The 27,768-nt window shown below is 39.7% G+C and overlaps 1 long non-coding RNA gene across 1 annotated transcript; it reads left to right on the forward strand.

Moving 5' to 3' along the window:
- Positions 1 to 1,474: 1,474 nt before the first annotated feature.
- LOC137860420 (uncharacterized) lies at positions 1,475 to 25,939 on the forward strand. The gene is made up of 2 exons (XR_011098900.1): positions 1,475 to 1,575; positions 25,874 to 25,939. It is a non-coding gene; the product is annotated as an uncharacterized lncRNA (long non-coding RNA).
- The last annotated feature ends 1,829 nt before the right edge of the window (positions 25,940 to 27,768 follow it).

The raw sequence follows: 27,768 nt of genomic DNA on the forward strand, positions 1-27,768 counted from the left end.
CCTTGCTCTGTCACATTGAACATCTACTTTTAGAGGAGAGTTTGTAATTGATTTTATAGATTTAGGATTGAGATAGCTCTAGGCTCATAGTCATGAAATGAGAAACAGTCTTTCCGCAGTATCTACCACAGCTCTTTTTGCAAGTGTTGCTTCCTGCTTACACCTGGGAAAACAGATCTTCAGTGTAACTTCACGTTCTAGCTAATGGTCAAAATTTGTACTATAAATAACAACAAGAGGGAAGACAATTTCTTTGTTTATAAGAAGAATGCAATAAGACAGGAGGTACATTTCTGGAAGCAGCTCAGAGAAGTGGAAGCCTCAGGTTCTCATGATTTCTCTGTGGCCTTTGGCTGCTGAGTCTCTAGGGAAAATGCATCCAAAATTTCCCACTTGTAGCCGTAGCATTTAGACCAATCCTTAGCAAAGCTAATTCAGGAGTGAGTTCCCTCCCTAACCTAAGTTATACACATTTATTAAAGTGTTTAACATTTACTTTGAATTTAAGCTTGTCTTCTGATCAAATGGTAAATTAAATATCATGTAAAACCCACGTGGGTACGAGGGTTATTGAGGGGACAGGAGAGCTCAGGAATGTATATCTGCTATTTCCTCGAGGCTGTGAAAGGTATAACATCCATGCAAGTAATGCACATCATCAGGAACTCTATCCTCCAAAAGGAGAACAAGGTTTTCTCAGCTGTTGCTATTCATCTGGGAGGAGAAGGGTGAAACCTGAGTTCAGGTCCTGAGGCCTTTACCACCAGAGCCTGAGAAAATGCTTAATGCAGTTCCCATCTAACAGTCTCTTTACTGGATTACTTCATTTACTTGGAGTGATGCCACCTGACTGAGGAATAAAGAAGTGAATATTGTGGTGCCAGTGCACCTGAGCTGTGGCTGTGGTGGGAAGTAACATGGCCATATGCTAGGCCCCTTGCTTGCTGCAGCCCCACTAGCAGCATGCAGCTAAGAGGAGTGAGGTCTGCCTTGCCTGGGGACCTTCTCTGCTGACAGCACCAGAAATCCTGAGTTTTTATATAGCAACTTTCTTCCACAAAGGGAAAATGCGTATCTGGATGAGTAATCAGATCTTCCATGAAAGGAAATGTGTGTCTAATAAAATATTGAAAAATATACGATAGACGTATGAACTGTTACAAGAGATTAATAATTGGTGTGTTCCTTCGTCATGGGTTTAGATGGTGAAAAATTAAGTGCACATGGCTTTTCCCTCATGTTTTCCTTCAGGGTGCTAACTAACAGCCCTGGCTTCTCAGTGTGTGAGAGACGATGAGACACACTGTGCTTGCAGGCCCTGTGAAATCCAGCAGCACACCTTGGCTGGCATATATGCACTGTCAAATATAGTTAGAAATGCCTTATAAAAAAGCTGGGCTGCTTGCAGCCAGAATGGAAATAAATGCACCACAGCAGCTCAATGTGTGCTCACCTCCTTGCTTCAGTCACCCTGCTTGTCAGCACTGCTCGTCGTGCTGCAACCTGGCCTCTGCACAGCACTGGGTTAGCATGCTCAGCTGGCCATGTTTCCATGTTATGGAGCACAGAAACTACGTAAGTGAGACCAGTAATTTAAACTATATTATTAGCAACATGTTGAAATAATGATTAAGGGACACACATTTTAATATGGAGTTATAACATTTTTCAATTTTAATAAAAGGCTTCATAATTGAGATACAATGTGAATAGTTTTATTCTAACTAAATACTGAAAATATTGCATTTTTCTTTCCTAATGGGAATGACTGTAGGAGTCTACGCTTGTAATCAGCATGTAGATACCTGATTACTAGATAGTTAGATAAAATAATTAATATTGTGCAGGCTGCTGTGTTTTCATCTGCAACATGTCTTCTCTATTTTGAATAACCTCTCTCTACCTAGCTTTTTTCTGCTTGGGGGTTAGGAGAAAGTGATTTCAAAATTGTTGCATCCATTATTACTTAAAAGGGGCAACCTAATAAATTCAGTAAGTGGAGAGGACATAGCTAGTATCTGAGGGTCACAGCACTGGCCTCTAATCCTTTCTCCAAAGGAGACACATCTTTCCACCTAGCTCCGCAGAAACAGGCTATCTGTCACTTTAAGAAAATGGATAAAAGGAGGAAAGGTGAGAGCTACACTTTTTAAAGCCAGTATGCTTTTTCTTAAACATTCAAAACATTATGATAGTGAGCAAGAAAATGAAGGAAAATAAATAAAATACAATTAATCAGGCCCTCCATAAGCAAATGCTAAGTGTTTAGTTGCTGAGGAAGGAACCTTATTATGGGCATGATCTTTACATACAACCTATGTCTTTTTTCTTTTAAAGATATAAGCAGTGAAGAAAAGGATTTTTTAAAAAGTGATGGGAAATATCTTGTAATTTTTTAATTTTAGAGGGAAGAGAGCATATGGCATTGAGTGTTAGAGAATGCATGATGGCTGTATAAGGGCTGCAGTAAGATGAGGTAGGCTGCTTTGAATTTACAGGGCACTTGCACCATAAATGAAACATGAATACAGGCTAATTAACCTGATTAGAGCTATTGCTGCTACACTGCAATTGTCTTTACATAACACATTCTGCTTCAGTAACAGAGTCTTATTATCTGCTGTTGTACTGCTGCCGATAGCTCTGCACTCTCCTTGTTCTGTATTCATGTTGCTGAATTATGGTGCAGTGATGCCATTTCCATCCTGCTAATATATAGCCTACCAACAAAGCAGGGATTAACAAAACAGCTCCCAAGCAACCATAGCAGGTTAAAATAGACATAATCAGTTGGCTAAGCTGAGTGATTTTTAGTTTTCAGTTTTCCTCCTTTCTAAAGATGAAGAAGCCTTACTTAAAATATATATATATATATATATATATATATATATATATATATATATAAATCCCACTTGTTTCATATTTAACATTAACTCATTGATTTTTTTTTTTTTTCAAAAATATTCAGCATTTGCTGTTGTAGCACAGCCTCCAATACAATGTTTGATATTCTCTCCAGAGACTCTGGACAGTGCCTAATGAATAAGAATGTGTTCTGGGTTGGGCTAAATTGCCATATGCTGATTCTAGTACATTCACAAAGGGATTCTGTTACACTAGCTTGCTTTAAAAGGTGCTTTTTTATTATTATTTTCTCTTTTCACTCCCACTTCCATTCCTTTAACTGGAAAGAAACCAACAGGCCTAATTCCCTGATGTTACCCTAGTTTGATGCTGGCACATCACCAATGGAGTGATAGCTATGGGAATCAGATATGATGTTTGCAAAATGAAAGAGGTAGAAATGCTATTTATATTTTGTATAGCTGTTGGGGTATGGATGGTTTGAAAGATGTTGCTGATCTAGTATTGTTGTAAATTATTTTTTTAAATAAGTTTGTTTTACTTTAATACATGCTGTTAGACCAAAGACATGTTTTTGTGCATTTCAATGAACTTGTCAGTGCGATTGTTCCTGATGTCTAGCCTGTCATTTCCAGAGGAAAGAATGAATGTGAGAAAAAGAGAGGAAGTGTGGAATCAATCTCTGGCTGTCTCAATCTGAAAACCAATTGTTTTTATATAACTTAGATCTACGAAGTTGTTCAAAGGGTTTTAATTTCATTTAAATACAAAAAACACATTTTGAAGTCTAGTGGTCCACTCTCATTGCTATCATCATTGGCTCATCAGCTGGCATACTGATTAAGCAGCCTCAGGATTTTTCTCCCCCTTTCCGTATATACTATTTCCCAAGTCATTTAGTAAGGTTAAATGTCAGACCACTTATCATCTGAGATTTGAGTCACGTCATATCTGAGGACTGGTGTTTGCTATGTAATTCTATTACACTAGAAGATAATTTTTCCAAGTTTATCTTAACCCTAACTTAGACTTCATGGTCACACAGTGATTAGATTCAGTGGCATTGGTCATGACGGGAAATCAGGTAGCCCTGAAATTTAGCCCTATCATGTCTCCACCTCAGTCAATTTGGGGATGAAATGGTGACTGCATAAATTGGACACTGGAGAACTCTGTGTTCTGTGTTATACGTTGTTTGCTTATAGGCTGAGGTACTGCTTATTATTGCATACTTGGTTGGAGCTACCATGGCTAATTCAGAAAAAAAAAACAACTTGTAGAAAGTTTATTCCAATGTACTTTGACTGTATAAAACATCACAGAGAGGTGAGGAGGACTCAGGCCATCCTGTGTGCTGTAGGATGGACTGCAGGAAGAAGTTTAACCTGGTTCAGCAAGGACTCAGCAGCAACCCTTTTGCAGGAGGTGCTGGGAGTATATGAATTACAAACTTGTTGCCACCTCAGAAAAAAGCCTGCTATCCTCTGTAATCCTTTGTGAGGATCCTTTTCTGTTCTCTGATGAAAAAGACCTTAGTCATTTGTGGGAGAGCCTTAGGAAGAACACGATTCTCAAGACATTCTGTTTCTTTAGACCAAGACAAGTATATTAGAGGTAGAGAACTTCAGACTCTCCTAAGAAAAGAACTGGGCTTTTATTATATATATATATTTAAAGTGTGGAGTTGTACAAATATATATGAGTCCTCAAAAATGGGACTTATTTTGTGGTTCCATCCAAAATGCATATCATTCTTTATGAAAAATAAAGGATTTGTTTTCCCCAGAAGCCAATATTCTCAGGTATAATGATTATTTTTTAATGTTTTTTAGACCTTTACCTTAGCATTATATTCCCTTATACCACAAAGCCACGGCAAGAGTATAGATATAGATAGATATAGATCATCACTTTCTAGTGTTAGATTGTCTAGTAAGTTTATGATATCAGGAGGAAGCTTAGTATGAACTTATTCTCAGTACAGAATATACGAGGAGTGTGATACCTCTAGCTTCACAGCACTGGGTCACTGTGACATTAGGTCACATGGGTCAGATAAGATAAGCAGTGTATTATTCCCGAAGAAGAAGCAGATAATGGTCTGCCAGTTCAAACAACAGACATTGACTTTACCCTCACAAAAAAAAATAAAAAATCATGTACCAGTATTTAATCAATTACTTTGACTTCCAAAGATTAAAGGGTCTAACCATATAAAAATAATAACAGAGTTTGGTTTTTAAGTTAATGTGAAAGTTAGTTCAGGAATAAATTGAGCACCGTATGTTTCATTACTTTGAAGGAAAGTTGCTAAATTATTGTTCACTGTATAGTACGTATTAATCATAATCCCATTTTCTGTATAAGACAGTTACAGTTTAAAATACTAAATGGAACACTGATGTTTGTATCTGCTTATTAAGCAAGTGTAGACCCTCAACAGTGCAATGTTTCCACATTGCCTGTGAACATCAGAGGATAAACTAACACTTGAACACACCTTTGGCTAAGACTATGAAGAATTAGTTTCTTTACCCCCAATATAAATAATGAAGGTTGACAAATTCCTACATCCAGGAGAGATGTGATCTGGATATAGATCCAGGTCTGCAATTTATAGCTGTCTGGTGCCTTATGCTCTTAAACAATTGCATTTTCACCCTTCTTGCAGAAAATTTCTTACCCATTTGGCTGAGCACAATTTTAACTTCTTATGATAAAGACTGCCTTTTGCTGCAGGAAGCATTTAACACAGTCAGAATGCCATGAATGCTGTTCTCCAGCACTGTGTGTGCAGCCTTAATGAGTAACTGCTCAAATTCTATTTTCAAGGCTTTTTAGTCTGAATACAGGCAAAAGTTAAAGGCAGACTCTGGCTGACTACACTCCCTACCCCACAATGAAGTTTTTCACTGAGTTTAACTGGAGCTATATCTACTATATACTGACACTAATTTGCTCTTTGAGCAATCTCTGCAACTTTAGTGCAAACATTCAAGGAATTAAATAGTTCTTAACGCAAGTAGGATTTGAAAAATCTGCTCTATCATATGCACCTCTCAGACCATTTTTGAATAGTTCTTTAAGGCTTTATAACAGAAACCGATCAATTTATTAAGTATTTATTTATTTGTATATTTACTGTAAGACCAAAAATCATTTCCTTTGATCCTGTCACCATTTAAAGAAAACACTGAGAAGATAATTATTCTCTATATATTTTATATATATTCTCTATAATTTAATTATCTATATATTTATATATTCTCTATAATTTAATTTTCAAGAAATTCCTGTATGGATCACCAAACAATGTTGCTCTGAAAACTGAAATGGGACATAATTATCCAATTCTTTAATTCTTCAGGGAAGGCAATAGAATTAAGACAAACAGCTAGATTCCATAGGTGTTTCCTACAATTTTTTTCTTGTCGGTGTTTCTTTCTCTTCTGACAATTTATTTTGTGATTCATTCATTCACAGGTTGAGTTTCTTCTGTGATAAACTGATGTAGCTCAGTCAAATTACATGGAATTGGATCAGTTTACCCCAGCTGAGTATCCAACTCAATATTTGTAATTATTTAATGCAGAAATGTGTTGGTTGATGCTACCTTCTTATTTTTCTAGAAGGTTTCGAACAACAACTAAATTTCTTTAAATTAGTTAGTAGTATCCCATAATTGTTCCAGAGTACTCATGCTAAAAAACATAGAGCAATGTAGTTGCTACCTCATACATGCTTCCAACATTCATAACATTTGTGCTTTTTTTCCCCCAGAATTTTTGGACACTGACACTAATAACAAGGAGTGAAAGAACTAAAAGCAAACAGAAACTAAGTGTCCTCTTTGTTTAAAGACTGATTTAAGACCTTTTCTAGAGATAATAAAACTATTTGGTTTCAGAGTTCTGCAGGTTTTCTGAAGTGAATTAGTCCTTTACCATTTGTAAAGGACTAATTTACCACTAGCGCACCTAAAAATACATATAGAGTATAAACTTCTAATAAATATATGCATTAAAAATACATACATATTTTAATTCCTAACAAGTTGTACAAATGTCCTGTACCACTTACAGTCTTTGTCAGACCACCACTGGCAACCAGTGCAAATGCCTCTGGCTCCCATCTCACATTCAGGTAAAGCAGAACTGACTATTAACACAGACTTTTCCATATGTTAAAAAGCTCAAATCTTTTTCTCAGTGAAACTATTACTCATAAGTAACAATAAATAAATAAATAAACAAAAATCTGGCCATGTTTAAGTTCTACAGACAGCTCCTGGGCTTTCTGTAGTAGTAGTGTGCTCAAGCCATTGTTCTACTATGATAGTGGTGCCGTTGTTGAACCTGGAGTCAAAAGATGCTATCATTTTAGGTAGAAGTGTTGATACTAAATAATTCAGTGTCTTTCTGGAAGGTAGCAGCCCTAACCTTTCAGCTCTCCTCACCAAGCAATCTACAAAGAAATGTTGCCAGGAGAAGCTACGGAGGAGTGTGGGAACAGCTCATCTTCCAGGCATAAAAGTAACTGCTAGTAACAACAAAGGGAAATTAAAATATGAGATATACATCTGTAAAAGAAAATATGCTCTACATGAAAGCACATCAGCAGCTCCATCCTTAAATTTCCACTCACCCAACATGTTGGGAAATGTATAGAAAAAGATAAAAGAGAGTGACAGCAGTGCATGTACCAAGACTTAGGCAATGTCTGAAGAGAAAGTAACAAATGCTCTGTCTTAATGAAGCATGGAATAGAAACTGATCTTGGAGTACAGTTGAAAAGCCAGACCAGTCACCTGGGAAACAAGAAAAAAGGGAAAACAAGCAAGTAGTCTCAAGCCTCACAAAACATTCACGAAATAAATCTACCACATACTTGCAAGTTAGTGGCTAATAGTCTCCAAAATTATAGAACTGTCTATGCTAAATGTAGGCATACTACCACAGGTACATAAGCCAACCTTAACATCAAAGAAGATAATTACTGAAACATCAGACTCAAAGTATATAAAAAGAATATTAAATGTCTTTCTAGAGATATTTTTCCAACTGCAAGGAGCAGTTTAGTGATGGGTTTGAAAGAATCTGCCTTTTCATCCTGAAGTTGCAGCAAATGGGAGTTTTTTTGTCAATTAATGAGGAAATTGCCTCTTCCTTGCAGGAAGGGTGAACCCTGTGGACAGATTTTCAAAATGCACCTGGATTAAGCCCATGGACATCTAGCTGTGAGAAATAAGGTGCCAAAGACAACCACCAAAGGCAAATCAGGGCAGCGTAGGAAGGACAGTCACTGAAGTTGGCCTGAGCTGCCTACAATGGCATGGTTGCACAAGGGGCAAGGAGAAGACATTCAGCAATGGTATGAAAGGACAAGTTCTGTGAAGCAGCCATTTTCTTCCAAGAGTACTCCCCTACCCTACCCTGGGAGATAATGGGAGCACACATCACTGAAGAGCAGGAGACACAGGAAGCTGACAACAGTTTCAGATTGATCTGGACAGAGGGAGGGAATAGATGCCAGCCTTCCCAGGGAGGGATACATTTGATTTCTCATCATAGCACTTTGCACACACTGACACTCATTTTGCCCTGGAGCTTTATAAGATCTTTGACCCAAGACAAGTGTTTCTGTCCCACTAATTATGCTTAATTGGAAACCTATTGTTTTTAGAGAGACTCTTTGGTGTTCTGAATAGGCAGATGGAAAAAATATGAGGAAAAAGGGGATTTCAAATGAAACACACAGGTGTTATTTTGTCTGTTTTATTACTTCAATATTAAGTAGTTTATTTTTGGCTCTCTGTCTTAGGGGAAAAATGTTTTGAATTTACCTTTGTAAACAAAAGAATAGGGAGATATTTTAGACAATTTTAATAAATACACTACTCTGGAAACAAATGAGAATAATTTGAAGCTACACAATAAAAAGAAAAGATAGATATATAGAGAAAATGCTATTTTTCCCTTTTGAAACCCATTTAAAAAACCCATTTAAAATTCTTCAGATGAGCAGGCTGGAAAAGGTGTCTACTCTAGTCTCTTATCTGAAGCCAGGAGCAAGTGTACAATGCAGAAAAAAAGAAACCAAGAATAAACTTTTCTCCCTTTGATCCTTCCCTGGGTCCTTCAGAACAATATAAGAGAGCTTCAGGTATTTTCTTCTTCTTAATCTTGCACTTCTGGAAGACGCCTGAATTTCGTATATTCTGCTTTTCCCAGTTGGGTTTTCTCTCTTATCTGGAAAAGTTATTCTAATGTCTCTTACCGTTTTCAGCCTCTCTCTTGCTTTACAGACACAGTTACTCTGTATCCCAAACTCAAAGCTGAATGAGAAGCCCACTACAACAATACCCCTCAGATGGTTCCTTGATCTCTCAAACAGCCCATGCTGTAGTTCTCTAAACCTCTCAGTAATTTACATTGCTTCATGGGGACTTAGACTCTACTAACAATGAAGAAGACTGAATAAAACTGAGTACTCCTCTTAGCAGTCCAGAGAGTGGAAAGGGAGCTGCGTTTAAGACATCCTTTAGGTGTGATGCATCCTCCTGTGGTGCCCTGACTATACCACTGTCACAAAATCAGACTGCAACCTTGTCCTTTCCCACCCCTGCTTTACATACATAAAGGTGTGGGAGGCACCATCCTCCCAAACCTCTCCCAAAACTGTTATTGTGTTTATGGTGGGCATTGCTAACAAACAAATAAGAAAAAAAAGCACAACAAAAATTTCAGTCATTTGTATAAAATATTCTATTCCTTCTTTGCGTGTATGGTATGCTGATTACCATGTATGTTAGTGGCTCCATTGCAAAATGTAAATGTTCGTCACTAGAAATATGCTGTATTGTCCCACAGGGACTCTGAAAGGGAAAAAGCCTAGCTTCACCTCATCACTACAAAACAAGGGATTGAGAGAGAGGGAGAAACCGCAAACACATGAGACAGCAGTCCAAGCACCTGATTCCCTTGCAGCAATGTTGCTGGCAGTAATTCATGTGCTGTGTTGGGAGGAAGGAGCTCCAAACAGGGATGCAAAGGAAGAGGAAAGAATGCTGACTTCTGTGCTCCAAGTGCTTCAGTCTTACAAATAAATGTTTCCGTTTGTTTGTGAAGTACAAGAGACAGCAACACTTAAGGTCTATCTGCTTGAAGGAGGTTAACAGGGAAGCTATCTCTCTCCACATTTCTGTTTCATTCTCTATTTCATTAGGTAAGAACTCTCCAGCAACAGTTTACCTTAACCTCATTAACAGTCTCTGACAACTGCTTTCTCTCCAGCTTCACTTCCCCCAAATGTTCATGATCAAGAAAGACACAGTTCACAGTTTTCTCTTCCTTGATTTTTTTTTTTTTTTCCCCTTATGAAAGCCTGCAGTATGTAATGAATGATTGCTGCCAGGAGCACACTGCAAAGTGTCTATGTGACGATTATGTGAGAGGTTCATAGTCTTTCACATTCCATAGTGTAGAAGTGAGCCTTTGGGGCACCTCAAAAAGTTTTAAAACACTTGATTTCATTCAGGGAAGAATCAAAGAGTTTCAGTAGAAGAAATTGTCTTTACACACATAAAAAAATGAAGGTTTCTAAAGGGGTCTTTTAGTTAGATGACAGAAAACCTGCATTTTGTAATACCGCAGGGGTTCTTTTAATAAGTCACTGAAAAGTTCCATTTGACAAGTTAAACCTTGAATTTTTTTTCATACTTATTATAGCCAAGGAGGTGCTAACCTAATACAATGGGCAAAGGAGTGTTATCACAATACAATAGACCAGACAGAGTTAGTACAATACTGGGCAATAAGGGATCTCACTATAATGAGTGAGAGAAGCAGTGTCTGCAACATAAGAAGCAAGTTTCAGAAAAGAGAAAAGAAATGTGTTTGGTTTGTTATTGGTCATTTTTTAGCTGCAATTGTAACCCAATGCAAAGACCTCAAGATGCTTAAGAGTCTTCTTTAAAAAGCGGAATGATCGTTTCAAAGGTTCACAGGCCAAAAGAGACCATTATGGTTTCTGAACCAGGGGCCTCAGTAACACAGGCTATAGATCATTGCAAAATGTTGCTTCAATCAAACCTGATATTGGAGTTATATCAGCAGTGTAAGGCTAGACCTTAATTTGGTCTTGTGTGTTGCTCACACTGATGCACTGTGAGGACTATGGAAGTCCTTAACACCAGATCTGAAATCACTTCTTTCTCTCTACACCTCTGATACATATTTATTTCCATGATTTATATATATATATATATATATGTGTGTGTGTGTATATATACATATACACACATATATATATATATATATATATTCATGGCATTGAAGTAATTTTCTCCCATTTATGCTCACTTCCGAGCTCATGTTCAAATTTCAAGGTGGTTTAGATCGGGCATCAAGATAGTCCTCTTGAAAGTATGAAAGGTGTTTTGCTAGAAGAACATTCCCATCCACTGCATCGTTCTAAAGCACAACGTGGTGAAAGGATGCTCCAAAGAGATTCATACGTCGTGCTATATGTAAATCTGTGCAGTTATTCAGCAAACTAAACTCTGCAAATGTATGTGACCTACTTTTCAGATTGTTTAGCACCTAATAGTATCCCTGCTGCCAATCAAATGGAAACAGCAAATATAATATATGCCCTTGATCTGGGAAGAACAGATCTATGGATAACATGAGTAACACTTGGGAAAGTTATAGGAGAAAATGAGATGGGTAAAGGTTGATTTTACAGTATAGCTGTATGAAGGCTTGGCTGGGGAAAATGTGCTGCTCATTCACTTGATAAGTGTCCAGACTGAAGTATTTAGGGTGGAATGGTGATATGGAGCATAATTGTAACATACAGAGATACAATTTGACTCACTAAGATATGCATATGATAGGCATCTGAAAGTCCAAGTAGCACCTTTCCTGATTACTAAGAAGGTCTAATACAAAGCTTCATACAAAACAGTGACATGCTTGAACAATGTCTGTTAGCAGTCATAATATATGAAACATAATTTTCTGATGTAGATATGAAAAGGAGACAAGCAATGTGTTTTGGAGTTACCTGGTATAGTACAGTTTAAGGAGGAGTGAACTGACTTCTGGATTTGAATTTCTGAACATTTTAAATGGGATGATATAGAGGAAAAAGTGCATTCTTATTTAACAGAAAAGCTGCTTAGAAGTGTGTAAGCTTGAATTCAAACATGACAAAACACAACAAAGTTACAAATATGTAAGAATGGAACAAACCTTTCAGCTTCAGTAAGACCTGATTTATAGGTACTAAGAAGAAGAAACTGAAATATTTCAGAGTTCCAATTGCTAAATAGCTTGAAGGAGTCAGAAAACTTGGTTCTGTGGTTGAGGCAATGGATATACCCTGAGAAGAACTGGTTTCAGTTTATGGTTCCATGTTGTTCTTGGAGCAAATCACTCAATACAAAATGTAGATAGTATGTCATGCCTATTGGACTATAAAAGTTTTAAGGCAGGGAAAATCTCTCACTAGGTGAAGACTCAGAATCTACTTCAAAGAAATATCTATTTTGACTGAGAGGCTGAGGTATTCCTATATTAGAAATATTGATCAACAACAAAAACAAATACTTCCCAACCTCCCCTGGTTGCTGGTTCTTAACTCAGATGTAATTGGGAACACAGATCTGCACATAACTTTTTTTTTGTGAGATTCGGGGCAGACAACTCTTGCTTGCTGAAGAAGAGAAAGTCTGGAAAAAAAATAATAAAATGAAGCAGAGAGGTAAGAAAACACAAGAAAAAGGAGAAACTGATGGAAGCAAATGAGCTGGCGAAGATATTCTACTGCTCTGCTGATGAAGAGCAGTTGCTCCTGAAGATCTCCAGTGAGACAAGGGAAGATATTTGGGCAAGTGACAGTTGGAAAAGTTCTACTGAAGCAGAAGACAAAGTGCTGGCATAATAGAGGCAGGGGCTCATGTGATTCACATGTGCTGTCTGAAAGGCATTTCCTTGTCTGCATTTGCAAGCCAGGAACAAAGACTTTTCAGGTCTTTTTTGCTTATTGTCAGTAAGAATCAGTGCTTATCCCAAACAACTTCCACCTCATAGTCTAGCACTACCTAGAATAGAATTTTGTCAGGTGAAACATGTTGTTTTCACCTCAAAAATATACCAAATATGGGGTGTAATGGTTAAGGGGAAAAAATATTATGGAGACAAATATCCACAATTCATAAACAGGGTACAAAGCATAAGAATCAGCAAAGATGAGATTTTTTTTTTTTTTTTTCCTAGCCAGTACTCCATGCTAAAACTAATCCCTGCTCTGAGTTCTCTTCTTGTGGCCTGTATTTGATGCTTCATGCAGCCCTCGCCGTCCTACCTTTCTCATCGTTTCCTTTCACAAATCCCTGCATCTGCAACACTGCTGTTCTTTACAGCGTCATCTATCACACAGGATGGGGGCTAATGGTTTCAACAGATGTAGATGCTTTTTGTTCAGAATGGAGAGGGCATAGGTTACAGAACGAACTGACCCCTCTCTAGCAGCCTTGTTCTCTCCCTTCTCTAAGTGACTTTGGGGCGTAATGTGGTGGGAACACGTAACAGATGGATAAAGTATGGTGAGAAGTTGTTTTTATCTGCCTGTAATTAGACATGGAGATAGAGAGAGCAGTTTCTGGGCATTAGGAAGGTTTGTTTGGCAGAGGTTTCGAAACTTGGTCACATACTTTTTGTTTAACAGCTTACAAGATAGTGTATTTTAAGACTGAGTAAGTGTTTATGATCTGTACTGAAAAAAAACTATGGGATGAAGGTTGCTGGCGAAAGCAGTTTCAGATTATGGCTGAAAAGGCTGGCAAGGATGAAGGAGTCACTATTTAGCCTTGCCCTTAACCTTGGAGCATGCTGACCACCCTGCTTCGGTGGCTCCGTGCAGGACAGAACAATAGGTGCTACCATCTCAACATGGGAATTCAGCACACAGTAATCACTGCACCCCCCTGCTTTTGGAGGAGGACAGCAACTTCCTTCAGTTGATACAGACATATGCATTTATTGCTAGGGGACTCTAGCTTCCCATTAAGTGCCTCTCAACTCAAATAGCTCTGATTGTTCTGTCTTAAGTATCTGTGATACTTTTTTTTTTTTTTTTTTTTTTTTTGTGAAAGCATGTAGAAAAAGACCTGTACCACCAAAGACAACTTTTCTTGCTTCTTATCCTTTAAATGCTTTGCAAAGCATTCTTATTTAATAACAGTTATCTTTATGTAGTAGCTGAATCTTTTCATAAGCTAATAGTTGCAAAGCACTGTCTACTTTGCTTAATGATACTATTTTCCCAATATAAAACAGGGCTAATGGGTGTCAAATGTGAAAGCAATATTCCTGCAATTTATCACTTAAGCCTTCTTTCACTTTTTTGGGGGTAAATTGTTGTATTTTTAAAGAGGAATTGATTGCCTTGAGTGAATTCTTTTATTCTTCTACATTAACAATTCATGAATGAAGCCAATATCTGCAACACAGTCTTCAGTTCCTTGTCCCACCAATAACCTCAGCTGTGTCTTGGAGGGTAAACTCACACTGCATCAATCAGCAGTCTTTGTGGTCTGCAGAGTAGCCATATGAACTGTGGCTTACACTATGTTCTCGTTTGCTCCCTTGACTTCTGGCAGTTGGGAACTGCACAAAAATGAATTAACTGTTATAAAGTTTTTTTTTTTTTTTTTTTTTTTTTTTCCTCCTGGCATGCTGTGCTTTACACATGATTGTTGATTTACATGATTGGAAAGTTACATTACTAGAAAGAACAAAGAATATAGATATTTACTCTGTGGTTCAGAACTAAATGCCAATGGTCAAATGATCATTCTGCACCTTTGATCTCTGCATTTCCTTTCTCCCTGCCATTGTTAAATGTTGGTTGAGTCCAGTTAAGCTCGAAAAGATTCTGCATGAAGGAGATCTTAGTTAAAGGACATTTTGGACTGCTTAAAACAAAACAAAACAACAACACCACAACACCAAGAAAACACTGAACACTATAAAACTGAACTGGAAAAGGCAAAAAAAGCCAGCAGTTTAAGAATACATTAAGATTGCACCTGCAAACCAGCACACCTTGTGAAGTAAGAGCTGTTGTGGAGATAAACTAATCAAAATGGTGGTAAATCTCATGTTTAGCATGTCCCTCTCCTCATTGCTGCCACCTCCTTTTTTGAGGTGACCTGTCCTCAGGCACATTTTCCTCTTTTACCAACTTTTCTGGCTCAGTCTCCACACAAACATGTCTGGACATGTGCCTTTTTCTTCTCTTCATCCAAGTTTGTAGTCTCTGTATGTTTCAGTCCATACCCACACACCCATGTCCTGATTCTGCCCTGGAACTTGGCTGGTTTGCACACCCCAGGCTGTGCTAGAGCAGGCATCATGTAGCAGTAACCCCAGAAAAACATTACTAGTGTTACCACACAAGAGGTCACTCCTAAGATTTGGGGCTGATTTTCCACTCATTTGTATCAGATTTGTACTAGAACTGTGATTTACTGCAGGTCTTAAAAAAGAGAAACACAAACGTGCACACTACCTATACTTGTTCAGACTGTTCTATTTCCCTGTATACGCTGCTAACTCTTTGCACAATTTTTCTAGTTCAGTTTCATCATGCCACTTGATATGGCTGATTATATCACTGTACAGCAACAAGAACACTCCTTCCCCTCCCAAAACCCACTGGTTTACAACAACAACCAAAAAAACCGTAATGACTTTCATTAGAAATAAAATTTTTTGTGCGTCTGATATCCAATACAACTCAATGAACTGTTACTTTATTTTCTCATGAAAACGGCAAATGAAGAAGCAAACAAATATCTCTTCCCCTCTCCCTCCCCCCTAACCATTGAAACTATATTTAAGAGAAGCTGCTGTGGCTTCAGTTCTGAAGCATTTGACCTCCTTGGGATAAAGGAGATGATATAAAAGATGCTTATTTGTTTGCAGACTGTAAGATAACAAGCAGTACAGCTGAAAATATAAACCTGAGATGACTCTTCTTACAAATGATCTTGGGAGAAGAGTAGAAGGTACAAGTGAAGAACAAAAATGAAAGCGGGAGAGAAAGGACTGACGGACGTGCAGTTTATATGAATAAAGAGCTAAGAAAAGACCCATGGAAATAATTGATTTATTTTTTTTCTGATTTACCACTGACATTTCTTAAAAATCCCCAAGTAATTTGACATTCACCTGAATCCGATCTTTTATTTATTTATTATTATTATTTTATTTTTTTTTTCTCAGAATTATCCAAACTGAAACAAAAATTGCTTAGGGTTAAATAAAAACATTTCATTTTTATATGAGCTGTTTTTTACTTTGATTTGAGGCATTCTCTGAGACTTTGAAAAATAAAATAAGAACTTGAAAACACAAGGCTTATTCACAGTGACTTAGGAAGTCACTTACAAAATTGAAGAACAAGAAGAACAAGTAATTATGGTGCCTTTCACAAAATGGAGCAGGACCAAAGCCTGACATTTGGAAAACCAATTTCACCTCTACTGAGGCTGTAGCACAGATATTAATTTAGCTCTCCTTTCTTATTCTTATGTCATTTATTCAGACAAACACTAAACAAGATTTTGATTACATGTTCATTATTTAACATGTTACAAAATAATGTCTATAGATCCCAGCTGAGATCAGGGTCTTATGTATGCTAGACAGCATTAAAGAGATGACCTTGCTCCACATGAAGGAGAGAGATCTGCATTCTGTTTATAAGCTGTAGCAAAGATATAGAAAGGCTAAAGGTTTCTCATTTGTCCAAAGCAATCCCTGGAAACTGAGGTCAGAAATCCCAAGTCCAGGTTCAGTTGCTTTTCTGACAAATATTCCACAAGACACTATGAAACTCTCTCCCCTGTCCTTCTTCCCCTTTATTCCATAAACTGGTAGTGCTGAGACTCCAGGAAAGCTCTGACCAGATAACCTTGATTGACAAAACATTTTACATGGACAAGGGCAAGGTAAACTTCCCCAGACTAGTCTGCGGTGTCATAAATGTTTGCAGGATTGACTGTTCCCTCCAGAGGCAGCCCCATGCTTCACCATCCTTGCTGCATACAAATGAAGTCACTCCACAGCACAAGCGAGTGCATATGCTGTGGTGTGACCTCCTGCTTTTTGACATCCATCAGTGAAATGTTCTGTAGTAGCAGCTGCCTAAAAATCATCTGGTACATGAATTTTTACTCTGATTTCACTAAAACCCAATCAATAAGGGCACAGAGCTTTAGTGTTCTCATATACCTGCTCTGTGAATAAGGTAAATGAAATATTTGCGCAGACTTTTGTGATTCGTTTTGAAGGGCCTGACCAGAAATTGGAATGTCAGGAGCTTGAAGGAGGGGGCTACTGACGAGCAGCATTGCATGTGCATGAACTGCAAAATCCTCCCTTCTGTGTATTGTTAGAGCAATCTGAAAATCAATCAAAAAGTAAATGAATGCTAAAAAAAAATAATCTTTAGAGATTCATTTGGCATATGTTAATATTGTGCTTTGATGCTGGACTCCTAGTGAACATGCATTTCTGATTAAATTAAAAGAGCATTAAAGACAGGTGTTCAAGCATAAGCGTATCCCAGCTATACCCATATTTGCATAGGAGTTTGTGAAAAAAAAATCTTTGAACAAAATACTTGTAATTATATTATGGGGGAATTCTATTTTTCCTATAAACAGAACAATGACAAACCAAACTGATTGCTTTTTAATTATGGAAAGATTAGATCAAAAATAGAAACAATTTATAGAAACAATTGTTTGCTGTCTCTTCTAATAAGAAAATGGGGAAATCAAATGAAGGTGTAAGTAGCAGTTTCAAAAGAAAAGGACACTTTACTGAACATGTCATTAAGCTCTGGGGATCCTTTTCACAGGGTGTGGGTGGCTATTGAAAATTTACATCACAACAAAAAGCAATTGGAAAGTTTCTGAAACAAATGTCCATTAAGGCTAATACAGAGCTACCACACCTGAATCACATAAGACCCAATGCCTCTGGTGGCAGCAATGAGAAAATATCATATAAGCTGCTTATTTTCTTAAGCTCATTCTTAGGTATTCTCTATTATTTATATTCACAGAAAGGACATGTGGCTTTGTGAGTAATAATCATAGTGCCTACATTAGGCAGAGGAGTTATTATTCTTAAAGATTTTGTTAGTGTTATTGAAACATTCTTCTGCTAAAAAAACAATGCAACAAGATCAAAAACAACAGTGGTGTACTTAGAAGACAAAACAGTGGCTTGAAGAAAAACCTGGGAAAGGGAGAGGAGATTTTGCAAAAGAGCTCTTGTTCACTTTAAATATCAGCATTATGTTTTGCTTTGCCATGGTGTACATAGGACCAAACAGATGAAACAACTAGAAGCAGAGACTAGAGCATTTTAAATGACATATTCAGATGTTTACTAAACATAAACCTGTCTAACAGTTGTTATTAACCATTTCCATCCTCCCAGCTTTTGATTTTGACACAAGTGTGGGTAAAAGATTAACATATCTGCTCATGGTTATTACTGTTTTAGGGAGGAACAGACATTTAATTAAAACAGTAATTTACTTTCCAGCAACAGAATTATGTGGTAGACTTTGGTGTTCAATAAGTACTTGTTATGTGATCTGAAGCCTTAAAACTGGTTGGCACCCTGTCTTAAAGTCCTTCATCTTTACTGTTTTCTTCATTGTTGCTTCTACCTTTTTCATTAACTCTCCTTTTCAAGCTTTCCACAATTATAAAAGTAAATGATTTCAATATGATGCAAAAAGAATAAACAAACCCTTGCCCTGCAATTGTTCTAGGCACTGTGAAAGAACAAATAATCATTTTGACAGTTAGACAGGAGACAGGTCAAAGTGATCTGCTCAAAGTCTGCCTTCAAGAAAGGTCAGCAATGTAAAGCTTTTTTCTCTTTTCTTTTATTCCTCTTTGTTTTCTTTCCTTTAGTTTCCCCCCAGATTTCAGGGTGACCCAACAGCTTTTGCAGATATTAAGCTAAATAATCAGTGGATTTGTTCATAGCAAAGCCATTTCCTTTCTAAGACAGGTATTGCAGAAATGTATTATCTTTGCAGTATTTTTTTTAAACATAAGATCCTCCTGATATTGCATAATGATATAAAAGGCCATTGTCGTTATGTATTACATATATAAGACCATAAATATGCTCTTAACAGTAACTTAGAGCGATGGCACTAAGTACCTTTCTCCAAGACAGAAAGTTTGGACACTTGAGTGGGAGAAGCCCAGTTCACCAGCTATTAATTTATGCTTCTTATTATTTCATTATTTCATGGAGAGCTCCACAGCTTTTGAAACAAGACCCATGCTTTGAAATAATCCAGAGCCCTACAACAGGGAGGGTAGCTTAAAAAAAATCATGAAAATATTGCAAAATATTTTTATATACTACTAAATATATTGCATGTACATCTTTATGCATATCTGTATACAGATATGTATAAAAATATTAATTTATACATGTGTTTTTAACCACACACGTATACAGATATGTATACATACTAATTTATATAAAAGAGGTTTATATATATATAATGAATAATATATATATTCTTATTCTTCTCAAGTACCTCAGACCTCTTTTTCTGAAACTCCATTCATGTTCTTAATCTTTTCCCTCCTCCCCCAGCTATGAAGATTAGGCTTTTCTCCCCTCTCATGGCACCTGGCATCATGCTAAAATCCCTGCTTTCCAGCAGCCAGCCTTTTTTAGCTGGTATGTGATCTGCCTTATCCTGCTCTGGGGACAAGGGGCAGCTGGGATGCTTGTTCTGGCACTCACAGTCTTGTGTCATTCATGGGGGACTGCTGTGGGAGCCGTGGCCACAGTGTTCTGTGGGGTGGGGTGGTGGCCAGAGGTCCTGCTGCTCCCCCAGCTAGGACTGCCAAGAATGAACTGAGGTGTCAGGGCATACTTGTGGCCCAATGCTGGCCACAGAAGTGACATGGACAAGGTCTGTTTCTGCCTGTGCATGGAGAGGGGTTCCAGGAGGCATCACCAACCCACTTTAGAGAACCCTGTGTTCTGGTAGCACTTGACTATACATTTGCTTGTGTTATTATTTCTCATGCTAGCTGGATTAAACTAACAAGGGTAATTCTAGGACAAGCTACAATTACGCTTTCTTTATGCTGTGCTGACATGCCCTTTGACTGTTTGATTGCAACTGGCTTTGGATCAGGGCTTGAAGCCAAAGCTGTGTCACTAGCATAACATGCAACACTCTGTGCAGAGCCTCCAAGTATAAGCCATCACCTCTCTGATCTAAAATACACATAATTGCAATAAGCTGGCAGATCCTCCAACAACTCACAGCACATAGAAGAGATTTATTAACACAGATTTTCTGTTTGCAGATAGAGAAATACACAGAAGGCCAAATTCTTAGCTTGCATGAAGCATTGAAGCCCAATGTACGGAGAGGAGATGAACCTCTGGTGTGTGAGCATGCATGAGGACACTGCTTCCATTACCACTTTCATTCTTTCAAGATAAATCTTGGGAGGTGCTGAAAAGCCTGACAAAGTGGTTGTTGCTTTACAGTCCAGATTAGACTGAAACACAACTCCGAGAAAAAGTGAATTGGTCATTCCATAGTCTGGTGCCTGTAAGTAAGTTTAGGTCCTGCCTTTTACATAGAGTGTGATGGCAAATTCTTACTAGCAATCCATCCACATGACCAAATTGCAGTTCTGAGGTTGTGGAAGAAGTGTGGCTAGGACTAGTTTAGCAGCCAGAGATGTTTGGGGGGTACCTTAGCAGCTCAGCTTTACATGTAGCACAGGGCTGTCCTGGTCAGAGAGACTCTGGCCTTGGCTTTTCTATACCATGCAAGCTGGGGACAAGCCAGCTCCAAATCTGTCTAACACAGTGGGTCTGTCAGAAGAGTACCACATCTACCAGTACATCACATATCATCAAAGATACCTGTATGAAAAACAAAAACAAAACCACAAAATAAACAACAACCAAGCAACCCCCCAAATCCATCTCAAAAGCAACTGCTTTTTCAGTCTACATAATCTCTTCATCTGTCACATGTTTTGTTATGTATCAAGCCATTAATTTCAACAGGGTCAACTTCACTCTCACAAAAAAAAGGAACTGGACACAATGAGTAGGTTTTGGTTAGGCATGGTACAAAACTGATGGCATTTTTTCCCACTACAGTTATGCTACAAATGCATTTTATGTGAGTATATCTTGTTAGACAAGCAGGCATTTGCAAAACATTGCAAATGCAACAGAGTATAATGAGTACACTTCCAGTGAGGATATTCTAGTACCCTCCAGGTCTTGATTGGGCAGCTCATTTAAACATCAGGTTAAATCCTGTTTAAGTGAAGTGCCTTATAGAAGTTTTTCAGCAGTGCTCTTAATGGCTGCAAAAAAAATGTCAGGAAACAGAACGAAGTCAGTTCTCATTTTCTTTCTCTTTTTCAGCTAACCATCCTAAGAAACACTGCTCTCACATTTTTTTTTTTTTTTTTTTTTTCCCTCTCAGATGCTTAGATGAATTCTATGTGGACTCAGAAGGAAATATTTATTTCCTTCCCCCACCAAGCAGCGCAGCCCCCAGTGTCACACCACCACCACCGTTTATTTATACGGCGGCACCATGCTCCAGCCTCACGCTGCCCACCCCACCTCCCCGTGCACCTCGGGCTCGGGTCTCCAGCCAGCCGCTGCCGCGTCCAGCTGTGCCCAGCTGTTCCCCCTCCACAGTGCCGCTTCGGCAGCGAGCCCACGGCTGGAGTCGCGTCCCCGGCAGGTGGCACTCAGGCTCTGCCGCCGGCCCCCGCAGGCTGAGGGGCACCGGGCTGGCAAGCAAAGGACGGGCGTTTGCTTGCAAGCACAGATTCCTTCCCTGGGATAGAGGCGGACGGGGCTTTTCGTGCTTAAATCACAGGCAACAGCCGGTGTCAGCGCAGCCGTACTGTCCCGAAATCACTCCTGCCGGGTGCGCAGCAGGGACGGCGGGGGCTGCGAGGTGCAGCCCGTCCGTATCCCCACCCCCCCGGAAAGAACCGGGGCCAATGGCTGAGCATATGTAATATAACAGCAAACCGTCATGGAACCAGAATTTAAAACGTCTTTATTATCCTCACGGGGGAATCTCTACAACAAGAGGGGAATATATGTGCATACTGTAACTCCTATTAGTGTTAAAGGGAATTATGTGTGTAAATCCCCAGATCCCAGTGTACAAAGAGAAGAGTGTCCCCGTAAGGGCCTGAAATATACATTTGAATTAAGCCTGACTGTTGGGAAACTCATAATGCTGTGGCTGGTATTATAAATTTATACTTACTAGGACTAAGTTTCACCTGAAACAACAGAGCCTGAAGTGTTATTTGTTCCAGCAAATTATTTTGTTAGATGTGATAATCAGTTCACAGCAGGACTGCAAGAGACTACTCAGATTGTTGACAATTCTGGGTCCCATCCAGCTTCAAGCAGCTTCTGAAGCGGCTCCAAAGGCCACAGAGCAGGCTCCCAAAGCCAGCACCGTGGGGAGCCGGGGCAGGGCTGCTTGCCTGCACACACCTCCCAGGGCAGCACAACGATTTCCTAGGGCAGTGTTATGTGTTCTGCCACGCAGCCCCCTGCCAGCATGTGTGTGTGTGGTGGGGGGGAAGGCTCCAGGGAGGTGCTGCTGTTCACAGCCCCCTGTATTTTGCCAAGTGGAAGGGATTTTTTTTTGTTATGAACTACGCGCCAAAGACAAAGTCTGAGGTGGAGGAGCTGCTGCAAATCTGTTCTCCTTGACTTACTAGGCTACTTTGTAGTTTATTTCAGGAGTTATGTGACCTAAAGGTATGTCTTCCATTAACATCACTTTTCAATTAGGATGATGCTTTTCACAGAAGCTGTTGTCCTGGGTTTCCCATCTCACTCAGCTCACATTCAATCTCAGGACACCCCATTGCCATGGGGCTGGGAGAAGGGCAAGCCCTGCCCTGCCCCTGGGTGCCAGCAGCTCCACAGGGCAAGCAGTCATGGTGCTGCAGGGGGGATGCCCTCAGGCCTGGGGGCTCCTAATGGGGAAACATGCCCAAAGAAACCACATCTCTAGCCTCAGTCTGTCCTATGTCACCTTCAGCACATTATTATATGTGCTATACCTTAAGGAACATGAAAGCATAGAAGGTGTGGAGAACCAGTGCTACTGATGCAGCAGCAAGAGTTTCACGGCCACTGAGTACAGGGACTGCCACAGTGATGGTGGGAAACACATGCCAAACAGCCCCTCACCCCCTCCCACAGCATCACATTTTCTTTACCTTTCTATCTCTTTTCATACCAGTGCTCAGGCTCTCCGTTCTCCTTGTCTAGACCCTTAGAGCAGCCATGTGTGCCCCTTAATCCTGCGCACTCCCAAGGTTAGGCTGAAGCAGCACCACCAGCCTATCTTCAAATACCATTCACAGAGACAGTGAACTGTTTTATTCTGAATGAGTCCTTAATCTATTGAGTTCCTTGGAATCATGCAGTTAATTATTTTAAATCTCTATCTCCTACTCTGAGCCTGGGTGTGACTCCAACAAATTCACTTTCGAGTCCTGTAATGGAACAGAAGTATTTCCAGTCCTCATTAAAAACACCACAAAAGCCACAGCAGCAGCTCTGTGTTCTTGGTAATGATTTGTTTCACTGATAGATCAAACGGCCTGTTGACAATGGTTGACTGCAACCGACAACTTCTTCTAATAAGATAAAAAAGTTGTACGTTTTATTGATTATAAAGCAAATTGTTTTTTTTTTGTCCCTTTAAATTTTTTATTGGCTACAAAATGGAGGACTTATGCCTTTGAAATTGCAGCTTTCCATGAAATTACAATGAATTATAATCCTAACCTATTCATGCTTTCTCAAAGGCCTAACCCATTTGCCTGCCTTGCAAGCATGTTGTAAAATGCCCCACATTTACATATATATTTTTGGGAGGTTTTTATTCAAGAGCTACAGCAGACATGAGAAAGGGAAAGGGACTGAATGGACAAGAGTTCTCTTGTCCCTGGAATTTTAAGAGACTTTCTGTATCTCATTACTAGCTAGGAGCTCAAGACAGATGTTTTTGGACATGGTTCTTAGTTTTTCACTACACAGTAGGTAAAGTTTTTAATCCCTTCTGGCTCCAAAGATCTATGTTCCCGAACATCCTGGGAAATGGAGCTTATATTGCTGAAGTAAATCTACCATTTTCCAGATCAGTATTTAGGGTCAGATCTTACAGGAGCCTGAGGCACAAAGAGCTCTTTAAATGCCCACAACAAAAATCTGGACTCCAAAACCTTCTCAACATCTTTGTCACAAGACTAGATATCTGTCTCCCTGCCTGACCCAGAGCTCTGCTGGTGCCCCTGTGCAGAGTGCAGCCGTTATGTCAGGGTCTGCAGGGATGCAGAGCCCAAGTGATGCTCAAGGCCTCTGCAAAGAGGGAGGCCAGCAAAAACCTATGGCCATCAGGTCAGATTGCCTCAAATGCCATTGTGTTAACCTTACTCTCCTGAAGTAGCTAGGGGGGGATAGAGGGGAGAAGAAAAGAGTTGCAAAGAAGAAAGCCAAGGCACTTGACTCTGGCTGCAGAGCTGTACAGCTGGGACAGGGGAAGGGAAGATTTCCAACTTCTTATCTTTCATTTCAGTGTTATTTCTGTTCTCTTACTCTTCCTACTCATCCCTAGTGGCTGGACAATATAAATGCAAACAACAACAACAGAACCCAATCAACAACAAAAAATAAGCAAAAGGGAAAAACAGCCCTTGCTCTGATATTAAAAAAATGGACGTGAGGCACATCTCCTAGAAACACTGGATCCAGAATTATGATGGCAATTGCCTTCCTCGCAATCACCTCTGTGCTGAAAGGACAGACTATCCTTGTTTTTTGACCTTGCTCTTATATATGGGAAATGAGTGTAAAACATCAGATACCACATCACCCTGAAAAGCATTGCTCTGCACCAAGCATTCCATCCAAATGACCCTTTGCAAGTTCTCATTTTCATTCTCCTTCAGTAAGGGCAAAAGCACACACACACACACTCAGACACACACAGAGTCCACAGCAGGTGACAAAGAAGCAATTGAAAACTCAGTTCCCAGCTGCTTTAGGGTGGGCAGTTCATGAGCAGCAGCCTGCAAATCAGCAAGGTGCCACAAACTGATGTTCCTGGCCTGCAGCAGCCACAGGGCTGTCGCCTCCCTGGGCCCTGACTTGTGCAGATCTGGGCGCTGGTCACAGCACTTGCCTGGGCTGTCAGTTTGGCTCCAGTGGTATGCGAACTGGACCCAAAACATAGCCCTTCAGTGTAGGAGCTGCTTAGTTCCAGTATTTTCAAGAGTTGTTACCAGTGGACTAAACCTTGGCATTTATATACCTTACTCTTTTCTAAAATTAGTGGCTGAAGTGGCTTAGTAACTCGTGAATGTCAGGGCATTCATTTCATTGCCAGTGTTTGAGCTTAGGTGTCTGTGGTTTGAAAATTTTTGGCCTAAGTACATGGCTTATTAGCAGGTACCAGCCGTTCACTCAGAGAGGATCATCTGAGAGCAGCTTGCAGTGCAGCAGTTCATGCTGCTTGTCCTGCAGGGACTGGAAGCCCTTCAGCTTCCTGTTTGTCAATCGGGTGCTTTTGCCAGTGCTCAAGTCAGTCAAAGGGAAAGAAAAAAAATAAAAAATTACAGGGCTTCATAGAAATACGGCATTCTCTCCTAGAGTGGAGGCAAAACATACAGAAGTTTGAAGTAAACAGTCTCTACCAGCAGATCTTTTCCCCTTTTATTGCGTGAGTTACAATGCCCTTCAGCCAACAGAAGGCAGAGAAAGTTCTGCCAGGAAAAACAGTTAGTTGAAAGAGTTTACTTTAAACTTTTGTTTGCTTTGACACACACATGCGACAGCCCCTTTTTTCTTTTTTTCAGTGCTTGATAGAAAGAAAGAAAATGGATTTCTCTTTATCGACTGGTATATGGCTGGCAGAAGTAAAGGTAAGTTTCCTTATGGTCATGCCTCTGTGCTCAACCATGATCTGGAAGAACATTATAAGAGATAAAGCAGGCCTGTCCTGCTCACCTAGGACATGCAGAGCAGTGGAAAAACAAAACAAAACAAAACATCAAATTCTAATAGACCTGCTCAATAAATATTGACGTCTCTTTGAAGTCTCTGTCCTTTTTGTAATAAAGACAGAAGTTGCATTCAGTTTTCATTACAATTCTGTAAATCTGGATTTACTATAAACCTACTGGAACAGAGCTCAAAAAGCTCTGTAGTTGGTTAGGACAGGACAGAAATTCTGCCTAAAAAGTAAAGCAGCCTCAAACCAAAAAACTATCACCTTTTCTGAAAAATGTTCCCAATTCCAGGCAGTTCTAATATTTTCTTCTGAAACAGACTCCTTGATCGGAAGTTAATGAAACCATGTCACGTGAAATACACAGAGCACTTTATAAAGCATGTAAGAATAATAGGGTTCTGTCCTGAAGTTTATAACAGGCAGAACAAGACAAAGGGAAAAAAAAAAAAAAAGGAAGACAAAAAGAGATTTCTAATAATGTATAAGTGGAGCAAGATAAAGCTGAGCAGCAGTGGGATTAGTGCAGCATGAGTTTGTTTTTAAAGTACATCCCATCTCTGCACTTCCACCCTCTCTGTCTGCCCCACTGCCCTGACCTTGTTCCTCCCCGTTTCAGAAAAGCTGTCCCTCCTGGTTTCCCTCTGACCTGCATTCCTCATAGCTGGAATGCTCAATAAAGACATCAGTAAACCCAGCTTGCCTAAGATCAGGAGACAGGGAGGGTGATGTTAGCAAATTAACTGATTGGTATAAAGCAAAAGGGGGAAAAATGTTGTCAGGAAGCTGAGAACTTTTGAACCCATTTAAACAAATAAGTGGTAACAGAGCAGGCTCCTCTGTCACAAGCGCCTACTTTGCAGGAGTCAAGCCAGGGCATGGGTGCTACAACAACCAGATGCAGGGAACAGCTGTCAGAGAAACAGGAGACCCTGCTGTTCAAAAGGAGGACATGATGGGTCTCTGCTGCATGCTAAGGGACAATGCAGCCTCTTTGTGTGCATCCCTAATGATTATACTTTGAAGGGCCCTGGGCTGGTAAGGAAACTGTGTTATACTAAAAATAATTGCAGTAAGACCTCGAGGTATGCACAGACTCATTTATCTAGTAATAGTAGCTGGCATTCCTGCTTTTGCACCAACACTGAGAGGGTTAATACCTTCCTCTGGCTGGCCTCCAGAGATTTTGCTCTCTGTGGCTCCAGATGGCTTTCAGAAATCTCTAAAGTTTTGCTGCCCTCATTAGTGACAGATGTGGGAGTTATAATTTGAAATTTAGGTTCACTAAAGTAAAGCATTGTGAAATCCCAGGAACCCGCAGAAGCACTCTTAAATGCGCCAGTGGTACAGATCAGAGAAAACATGTTTTCATGTAGTGCTGAACAAGAGACTTTATTACCAACAACATCACTTTTCTTTCCCCCCTCCACTTTATCTCGGACTTCCTGTGCAGTCTTCCTGAGAGCCTCCTGCTTTGCTTTTTGCTGTTCTCCAACAGCAGCAGCCCCAGGTCCTCACAGCTGTTGGCTTGCTGTGGTGGGCATGCTGGTAGCCAGCCTGCAGGGTTCTCTGCCAGGGCCGAGCCCTGCACACCTTCCACCAGCACAGCACCAGCCTCCTGCCTCCAGAGGTGCTCACTTCCTTGCACAGCTGGAGCCAAACACTAATTCTGTACTGCTATCAGCCAGTTTCAGTAAGTTTACTTCAACAAGTACCTGAAATAACTCCAGCCATTGCTTTTGT

The sequence above is a fragment of the Anas acuta genome, chromosome 8, assembly GCF_963932015.1.
Source record: "Anas acuta chromosome 8, bAnaAcu1.1, whole genome shotgun sequence".
In the NCBI taxonomy this organism is placed as follows: Eukaryota; Metazoa; Chordata; class Aves; order Anseriformes; family Anatidae; genus Anas; species Anas acuta.